The sequence below is a fragment of the Somniosus microcephalus genome, chromosome 7 (genome assembly GCF_052327205.1).
Source record: "Somniosus microcephalus isolate GS21.2 chromosome 7, FLI_Smic_1.0, whole genome shotgun sequence".
Classification (NCBI taxonomy): domain Eukaryota; kingdom Metazoa; phylum Chordata; class Chondrichthyes; order Squaliformes; family Somniosidae; genus Somniosus; species Somniosus microcephalus.
Window position 1 is genome coordinate 268,553,526 of NC_140993.1, and position 10,247 is coordinate 268,563,772.

Here is a 10,247-nt window from a genome sequence, read left to right on the forward strand (position 1 = left end):
TTGCAAATAAGGTGGATGAACTGAAGTTGTTGTTGAACACATGGGAGTACGATATTGTTGCTATCACGGAGACATGGTTGAGGGAGGGTCAGGACTGGCAGCTCAATATTCCGGGGTATAGAATCTTCAGGCGAGACAGAGGGGGGTGTAAAAGGGGAGGGGGTGTTGCAATATTAATTAAGGAGTCAATTACTGCTGTAAGGAGGGATGATATATTAGCGGGTTCCTCTAATGAGGCCATATGGGTAGAACTTAAAAACAAAAAGGGGGCAAGCACTTTGCTGGGAGTGTACTATAGGCCCCCAAACAGTCAGGGGGAGATAGAGGAACAGATATGTAGGCAAATCTCAGAAAAGTGCGAAAATAATAGGGTAATAATAGTGGGGGATTTCAACTTCCCCAATATAAATTGGGATAGTCAGAGTGTGAAAGGCTTAGAGGGTGCAGAATTCTTAAAGTGCATCCAGGAGAGCTTTTTGAGCCAACATGCAGAAAGTCCTACAAGAGAGGGGGCGGTACTGGACCTAATTCTGGGGAATGTAGCCGGGCAAGTGGTGGAAGTGTCAGTAGGAGAGCATTTTGGCGACAGTGACCACAATTCGGTGAGATTTAAGGTGGTCATGGAAAAAGACAAAGACGGCCCGGAAATAAGGGTTCTAAATTGGGGGAAGGCCGATTTTAATATGATAAGGCAGGATCTGGCCAAATTGGACTGGGAGCAGCTACTTATAGGAAAATCCGCATCAAAACAGTGGGAGACTTTCAGAAGGGAAATAGAGAGAGTACAACGCCAACATGTTCCTGTAAAGGTCAAGGGTGGGACCAACAAGCAAAGGGAACCTTGGATGACAAGGGATATACAAAAATGCATTAGAAATAAAAGGGGGGCTTTTGGCAGTTACAAAAGACTAAAGACGGAAGAAGCCCTAGAGGAGTATAAAAAATGCAGGGGCATACTTAAAAAAGAAATTAGGAGGGCGAGGAGGGGCCATGAAATAACACTGGCGAGCAAAATAAAGGAAAATCCTAAGATGTTTTATAAGTATATTAAGGGCAAGAGGATAACCAGGGAAAGTGTAGGGCCCATTAGGGACCAAAGTGGCAATCTGTGTGTAGAGCCAGATGATGTAGGCGGGGTTTTAAATGAATTTTTTGCATCTGTGTTCACTATGGAGAAAGACGATGCAGACATAGAAATCGGGCAAGGGGGCTGTGACATATTTGAACATATTAGCATCGAGAGGGAGGAGGTGCTAGCGGTTTTAGCAGGCCAAAAAGTGGATAAATCCCCAGACCCGGACGAGATGTATCCCAGGCTGCTGTGGGAGGCAAAGGAGGAGATTGCAGGGGCTCTGACACAAATTTTCAGAACCTCTCTGGCCACAGGGGATGTACCAGAGGACTGGAGAACAGCTAACGTAGTACCATTATTCAAGAAGGGTAGCAGGGATAAACCAGGGAATTACAGGCCAGTGAGCCTAACATCTGTGGTAGGGAAATTATTGGAAAAAATTCTGAGGGACAAAATTAGTCTCCACTTGGAGAGGCAAGGATTAATCGGGGATAGTCAGCATGGCTTTGTCAAGGGTAAATCATGTCTGACAAATCTGATTGAATTTTTCGAGGAGGTGGATGAGGGAAATGCTGTGGATGTGGTTTACATGGACTTCAGTAAAGCTTTTGACAAAGTCCCGCATAGGAGACTGGTCAAGAAGGTAAGAGCCCATGGGATCCAGGGTGCCTTGGCGCGTTGGATCCTAAACTGGCTGAGTGGCAGGAGGCAGAGGGTGATGGTCGAAGGTTGCTTTTGTGACTGGAAGCCTGTGTCCAGTGGGGTACCTCAGGGATCGGTGCTGGGTCCCTTGTTGTTTGTGATCTACATAAATGATTTGGATGAGAATGTAAAAGGTATGATCAGTAAGTTCGCAGATGACACGAAAATTGGTGGGGTGGTAAATTGTGAGGAGGAAAGCCTCAGGCTACAGGACGATATAAACGGGTTGGTCAGATGGGCGGAAAAGTGGCAAATGGAATTTAACCCTGAAAAGTGCGAGGTGATGCATTTTGGACGGACAAATAAGGCAAGGGAATACACAATGAGTGGTAGGACCCTAGGAAGTACAGAGGGTCAGAGGGACCTTGGTGTACATGTACATAGATCCCTGAAGGCAGCGGAACAGGTAGATAAGGTGGTTAAAAAGGCATATGGGATACTTGCCTTCATTAGCCGAGGCATAGAATATAAGAGCAGGGAGGTTATGATGGAGCTGTACAAAACGCTGGTGAGGCCACAGCTGGAGTACTGTGTGCAGTTCTGGTCGCCTCACTATAGGAAGGATGTGATTGCTTTGGAGAGGGTGCAGAGAAGATTCACCAGGATGTTACCTGGGATGGAGCGCCTCAGCTATGAAGAGAGGCTGGACAGGCTGGGGTTGTTTTCCTTGGAGCAAAGAAGGCTGAGGGGGGACCTGATTGAGGTGTACAAAATGATGAGGGGCATAGATAGGGTAGACAAAGAGGAACTTTTCCCCTTAGTAGGGGGGTCAATAACAAGGGGGCATAGATTCAGGGTAAGGGGCAGGAGATTTAGAGGGGATTTGAGGAGGAACTTTTTCACCCAGAGGGTGGTTGGAATGTGGAACTCAATGCCTGAAAGGATGGTAGAGGCAGGAACCCTCACAACATTCAAGAAGCATTTGGATGAGCACTTGAAATGCCATTGCATACAAGGCTATGGACCAAATGCTGGAAAATGGGATTAGACTGGACAGGGATGGATGGGCGGCGCAGACACGATGGGCCGAAGGGCCTCTTTCTGTGCTGTAAAACTCTATGACTATGACTGCCCCTCCGACAGTGAAGCGCTCTCTCAATACTGCCCCTCCAACGGTGAAGCGCTCCCTTTTATACTGCCCCTCCGACAGTGCAGTGCTCTCAATACTGCCCCTCCGATAGTGAAGTGCTCTCTCAATACTGCCCCTCCGACAGTGCAGTGCTCTCTCAGTACTGCCCCTCCGACAGTGCAGTGCTCTCTCAGTACTGCCCCTCCGACAGTGCAGTGCTCTCTCAGTACTGCCCCTCCGACAGTGCAGTGCTCTCAGTACTGCCCCTCCGACAGTGCAGTGCTCTCTCAGTACTGCCCCTCCGACAGTGCAGTGCTCTCTCAGTACTGCCCCTCCGACAGTGCAGTGCTCTCAGTACTGCCCCTCCGACAGTGCAGTGCTCTCTCAGTACTGCCCCTCCGACAGTGCAGTGCTCTCTCAGTACTGCCCCTCCGACAGTGCAGTGCTCTCAGTACTGCCCCTCCGACAGTGCAGTGCTCTCAGTACTGCCCCTCCGACAGTGCAGTGCTCTCTCAGTACTGCCCCTCCGATAGTGAAGCGCTCTCTCAATACTGCACTGTAGCTTGGATTAAGTCTCTGGAGTGGGCCTTGAACCCACAACCTTCTGACTCAGAGGTGAGAGTGCTACCCACTGAGCCACAGCCAATACCTTGTTAGGGTGGAGTTTGATGGGAAGTAAAGAACTAAAGCTATACTAACAGAAGTGAATCGACTCACAGCAGAGAAGCACATGCTCAATAACACCGATTTTATAAAGTCCAGCGTTCCCCCTTCTCAATTTAACTGGTTAATGTATTTAAAGCTGGGGAATGTTTGTGGTGTCCGTCATCTCTCGTGCTCTGTTGCAGAATTCCACGTGTTCCCCAGCTGTGGGACAGCAGTTCTCCACAATAGCCAAATGTTACAATAAAGAAAGGCACAATTCTGAAAAGTCTCACTGAAAAGCATTTAAATATAACCTGTATTTTTTTTACTGCTTACAAATCAACTGGAGCTACAGATTAATCTGTTGGGTAACGTGTTTGGTTAATTGAACTACAGACGTCTTAACTGAGTCACAAGATCGAATCCTCAAACTGCCAGTAATAGAAACACATTATGTAAATATTGGGCTCCAGACACCACTTCTGCTCGACATATTTACAGTTTTAAATGTAAAATTTCCCGATATGTAACCAGGGGAGCAGAAAGGTCAGTACATCCTGCACTAATCCAGCATATTGTTCACCCTCGGCAATCAAATCACCCACATCAAAAATTCCACTCAGGTGAAAAGAGTAGAGAGTTAAACAATAGAGCTCTGAAAGAATGGGTGCTGCCTGACTCACCTTCAGTAAGGGGAGGATGTAAATCACCAAAAAACACTCACTAGATGTAGCCCCCCATCTCAAACCATTCCATCTGCAAGGTCGGTTGTGCATTTACCACATCAAAGGGGGGGGGGGGGGGGGTTCTCCCCCCCACCGTAAAAGGGTAAAATCTGTGAGGACAGTAACAAGAAACCAACTCAGCTCCGCTTCCCTAGTGAGTGGATCAATAGTCTCGCGTGCAAGACTCAAGTTAGGTCCTGCCCCAGGACAGGACACAGATGGATTATAGAGATTATAGGCAAACACACATTTCCATTTTGTTTATGATGCCCATTTATAAACCTATTGCAAGGTTTGGGATAACCTGCAGAAAGTTGCCCTATCCCAACTTGTCAAAATACATGCACAGAACTGGCAAGGAGAGCTCGATCAAGGTTCTACAGCAGTCCCACTTTGGGTCATCCCTTATCTTCCACTTGTGAAGCAGGTGGCCACATCATCCATGCCCTGTGCGGATTGGGTTGAGCGCGGTGTACTGTGTGAGGGAGGTCAAAGCCAGGGAACTCTGCTGTTGGGTCAGTGAGGAGGTGTTGGTTCTCTATGTTGCATGTGTCCCATGATTCCGTCAATCTGGATAGTGGGTCGATACCAGCTGCATGAATATTGGCTGCTGGTTCCCAGAATGGCCGGCGTGATTTTTAGCACTTTCGTGCTGGGTTCATTTTTAGCACTTTCGTGGTTTTTTTAAATTTATTCGTTCATGGGAGGTGGGCATCGCTGGAAAGGCCAACATATATTGCCCATCCCTAGTTGCCCAGAGAGTGTGAGTGAGTGTGCCAGAGAGTGTGAGTGAGTGTGCCAGAGAGTGAGTGAGTGTGCCAGAGAGTGAGTGAGTGTGCCAGTGAGTGAGTGAGTGAGCCAGAGAGTGTGTGCCAGTGAGTGAGTGTGCCAGAGTGAGTGTGCTAGAGAGTGAGTGAGTGTGCCAGTGAGTGTGAGAGTGTGCCAGAGTGTGAGTGAGTGTGACAGTGTGAGAGTGCCAGAGAGTGAGTGAGTGTGCCAGAGAGTGTGTGAGTGTGTGCCAGAGAGTGTGAGTGAGTGAGTGTGCCAGAGTGTGAGTGAGTGAGTGTGCCAGAGAGTGAGTGAGTGTGCCAGAGAGTGTGAGTGAGTGTGCCAGAGAGTGTGAGTGAGTGTGCCAGAGAGTGAGTGAGTGTGCCAGAGAGTGTGAGTGAGTGTGCCAGAGAGTGTGAGTGAGTGTGCCAGAGAGTGTGAGTGAGTGTGCCAGTGTGTGTGTGTGTGCCAGAGAGTGTGTGAGTGAGTGTGCCAGAGAGTGAGTGAGTGTGCCAGAGAGAGAGTGAGTGAGTGCCCAGGTTACAGCCGGTTCTCACCAACAGGCAGAGACTGCGGCCGCCCAGCGATCAGTCAAGGTCGGGATTGGGATCCGAGGCTTTCAGGAAGCGGCGGAGGAACCGGTAATTATATTCCGGTCACTATTTCAATTCGCCAACCGGCAACAGAGAAACACAGCGGCCCCCAGACCCGACACTGCCCGGCCCGGCCCAGCCCCCGCTATAAATGATCCAGAGCTCCGGCCCGGAGTCCACAGCCCGCACCCCGGGCGGCCCGATCCAGTGACTGGGCTCCGGGCCTCTATCCAACTCCCTCCCCCCGGGCCCGGAGCCGCGGACTGAGGCCGGCTCCCTCCCCCCCGGGCCCGGAGCCGCGAACTGAGGCCGGGAAACAGCCACCAACACCCCGAGCCCCGACCTCCCGCCATTACCTGATGATCGCTCCGGGCTGGAACCGCCGCTGTGGACTCGCTGCTCAGGGGTGAGAGTTCACAGGGGGCGGGGCCACCACACGTCACATGCGCCGGCCACGCCCCCAGACAGGAGGCCACGCCCACTGAGAGGGAAAGCAAATGGGGGGCAATAAATAGAGGAACTGGGGAGGGGCAATAAATAGAGGGGGGCTATAAATGGGGTAGTGGCAATTAATGGGAAGGGGCAATAAATGATAAGGGGCAATTAATGGGAAGGGGTAATAAATGGGGCAGGGCAATACATGGAGAAGGGATAATAAATGGGGGCCACATTCCTGGGTTCCATGGAAGCCTTCTGTTTGCCAGGTTTACCATGCTTCCCTCCCACTCTACTATTCTGCTGTTGTCATTTACACCTCCTCTAGACCCATCTTTTGTTTCTGTTCTTGTCCCATTACCATCCTCTTTTGCCTTGCATCATCATCCCTTTTGTCATTTAATCTCTCCTGCCTTCCACTCTATCCCAGACCTTCCCTTTTATTTTCATCCCTTCCCCCCTTTCCCTGCCTCTGTACTTGCTTAAAACTGTTAAATCACTAACCTTTTTCAGTTCTGATGAAAAGTCATGTGAAACGTCAACTCTGTTTCTCTCTCCACAGATGCTGCCTGATCCGTTGAGTGTTTCTAGCATTTTCTGTTTATCTTACTGAAGTCAAGCTGTCACCTGACGGGGGCAGTTTTAGACATCCTCTAACTTATAGCGATCTGGCAATATGATGAAGCAAGCATTTGATTTGCTTTTTAACTGCTGCTTTACATGTTAACTATCTACAACAACAACAACTTGTATTTATACAGTGCCTTTACCATAGTAAAACGTTCCTAGGCTCTTCACAGGAGTGCTATAAGAGGGCAGAATTAGAGGATCACAGATATCTCGGGTGATGTGGGGTTGGAGGAGATTACAGAGATAAGGAGGGGCCAGGCCCTGGAGGGGTTTGAAAACAAGGATGAGAATTTTAAAATTGAGGCATTGCTTAACCGGGAGCCAGTGTAAGTCAGCGAGCAGAAGGGTGATGGGTGAACAGGACTTGGTGCGAGTTACGGCACAGGCAGCAGAGTTTTGGATGACCTCAAGTTTACGTAGGGTGGAATGTGGGAGGCCAGCCAGGAGTGCGTTGGAATAGTCAAGTCTAGAGGTAACAAAGGCATGGATGAGGGTTTCAGCAACAGATGAACTGAGGCAAGGGCGGAGATGGCGATGTTACAGAGGTGGAAATAGGCAGTCTTAGTTATGCCACGGATGTGTGGTCGGAAGCTAATTTCAGGGTCAAATATGACACCAAGGTTGCGAACAGTGTGGTTCAGCCTCAGACAGATGTTAGGGAGAGGGATGGAGTCAGTGGCTAGGGAACGGAGTTTGTGGTGGGGACCAAAAACAATGGCTTTAGTCTTCCCAATATTTAATGGGAGAAAATTTCTGCTCAGCCAGTTCTGGATGTTGGACAAGCAGTCTGACAATTTAGAGACCGTGGAGGGGTCGAGAGAAGTGGTAGTGAGGTAGAGCTGGGTATCGTCAGCGTACATGTGAAAACTGATGCAGTGTTTTCGGATGATGTCGCCAAGGGGCAATGTGTAGATGAGGAATAGGAGGGGGCCAAGGATAGATCCTTGGGGGACCCAGTGCCCTCCGGACCTCACCTTTAGCTAATTGTCCACCACCCACAGGACACGCATGGCCTCTACTTTTCCTACCGATATACCCTGCTTTGCATTTTATCTGGCACTGTTCTGCTCATAGAATCATAGAATAGTTACAGCACAGAAGGAGGCTATTCGGCCCGTGCGCGACAGATTTACAGATATTTCTAATGCCCTTTGTAGGTTGCTGCTTGCTTCTTCCAATCCAAGCCCCTATCGTTGGTGTTGTGAGTCGTGATAACCCTGCTCCTCAAAATGGGCAGGAAGTTTGAATGGATTTTATTGCAAGTGTTCAGCATTTCACTTCATAATGACAAATGAAGAAGTTATTCAGCTTGTACACTAATGCCTTGTTCAATTGATAACACTTCCCTCTGGGTCAGAACTTTGTGGATTCAAGCCCAACACCAGGACAAGCACTCACCCAGGCTGACACTCAATGGGGAGTGCTGCATTGCCAGAGGTGCAATCTTTTCAGATGAGATATTGTACCGATGCTTTGTCTGATGCACTTTTAATTTAAAAAAAGGCTGGAATGGGAAGATAGAGCAGTTGTAATTATGAAAGATAAAATACGCAGAAGGGTGTTCTTCAAACCAAACTTTGGACAGCTGAGGGGCAGGAAGGAGAGATGAAGATAGAGTGGGGAGGTGTTGGAGCACCATCACTGCTGGGGAGGGCTGGTTACTTTAAGGAGGTGACAAGTTCCAAAAGTAAATATTGATGAACACTAGCAGATCTAGTAAACAGTGAAAGATTGTTTACTGATAGATCGATAACAAGGGCTTGATTATTATCACTAAAGGTTAGAAGAAATGTTTTCACAAAGGGACTTATTAGAACTTGGACTGCTTTATCACCAGTGGTTAAGAAATTCGGTATCGCCCTGATTGGGACACTAAATTTTAAGAAGTTGCAGAGTTAGCGCCAGGTGCTAATCCTTCTGACCTCCTGCTAAATTGATTGTTAGCGCTCCAAGAAAGAGCTGGAGCGCTAAATCAAGTGATAATCAGCTAACTTACGACGTTAAACACAGAGAGCGGGGTGTTACACACAGAGTGCGGGGGGGGGGGGTCTACACACAGAGAGCGGGGCGTTACACACAGAGCAATAACCAATTTCAGGTGCACTCCAATCGGGACCCATCATTCACACTGGCTCCTTCCAGTTCTTAAAGGGGAGGTTCATTCATTCTGCACAACCTCATTCTCAACATTGCTGGCTCTGACGGCGACCTCCAAGCAACTCAACAGCGACACCTCTTAACCTCATGGCTGATCCCAGTCCCAGGGAGAGAGCTCGCCATTTCAGCGACCAGGCATTGGAGGCATTGGTCGCGACAGTCGAAAGAAGGAGGGCAGCGCTGTTCCTGGCCACTGGCAGGAGGCCATTGCCCCAGGTCTTCAAGGCAGTGTGGAGCGACGTGGCCCAGGATGTCTCGGCCAGCAGTTTGGTCCTCAGGACCCTCACACAGTGCCGTAAAAATTCAACAACCTCACTCGGGTGGTCAGGGTGAGAACATGCTTCAACAAGTCCCACATACCAGCACCTGAACCTCAGTCTGTACACACGGCACAAACCACCACACCCCCACCACTCACCCACCAAGCATCTCCACCTACTCAAACTCACATCCACATCTCACGCCTTGCCTACAATCACAGCTATTCAACTATGGCAGGCACATCTCCCAAACACACAGCTGCGCACTCACTCACACACTTTCCTTTCTCTTGCAGGCCAAGCTGGGCCACAATAGGAGGGAGCAGGAACGAACAGGCGGGGTGAAGCGGACAACCAACAGCTTACAGACCTGGAGGAGTGATTGCTGAGAGTCATTGGGCACCAGGTGGTGGGCACCATGGCCGTCGGTGACTTCGACCCCCTTGGAGACAACAACGGTATGTTCATCCCCTCTCCTTCTCTCATCCCACTTCCCCCTCACACCACAAGCCTTTCCCACTTTCCAGCTCATTATACTGTCTGCATTCCTTGCTCCCTTCCTGCCCCCCTGCCCTCACTTTAATGCGAGTCTTGTGCCTTTATGCTTTCAGGTAATCAGCGACCAGCTGACCAGCCTGTCCCTGAGCCTCCCACTGAGAGTGAGGAAGGAGAAGAGGAGGAGGAGCAAAGCACCGCGTCACTGCACCTCTCACCCGCAGGCACCACCTCCGATACTGGCACTACGCGATCTTTAGAGGCAGGTTTAGTAAAGGGGTCTGCACTGAGTGATTCACCAGGAACGAACGGGCTGTAGCAAGGCCAGGGGGAAAGGGTGACTCGGGAGCCAGGTCCCTGGAGGGCGAGTTCTGCTGCACAGGACTCAGATGAGGACCTCGATGGGGTAGCGTTCACAAGAAGGGAGATGACCATGCACTCCGAGATAATAGGTACAATGGCAAGGGTGCCCGAGAGCCTGTCGGCAATGGTAAAGAGCGTGGAGGAGTCCACCTCCAACATTGCACAGAGCTCTGCGCACACCATGGAGCCCATCCTTGGCAGTCTGCAAAGGATGGTGGACTCCCTGAGAGACTGTGGGGACCCAGACCTCATGCTGCGTGTGATGGGCGATATGGTAGCAGTCATTGCAGCACAGACGGAGGCCACGCAACGTCTTAGTGCTGTAATGCAATC

The 10,247-nt window shown here is 49.8% G+C and overlaps 1 protein-coding gene across 3 annotated transcripts in view; it reads right to left on the bottom strand.

Moving 5' to 3' along the window:
- LOC147115321 (STARD3 N-terminal-like protein) overlaps positions 1–6,049 on the bottom strand; it is a 42,444-nt gene extending 36,395 nt beyond the window's left edge. For 2 of the 3 annotated variants that reach the window (XR_015079114.1, XM_085993759.1), the window contains exon 1: positions 5,931–6,047. The gene's annotated coding sequence lies outside the window, so the exon portion shown is untranslated. Of the gene's footprint in view, positions 1–5,930 lie in introns of all 3 variants that reach the window. The other variant, XM_085993761.1, reaches the window with a different exon arrangement.
- Between the last annotated feature and the right edge of the window lie 4,198 nt (positions 6,050–10,247).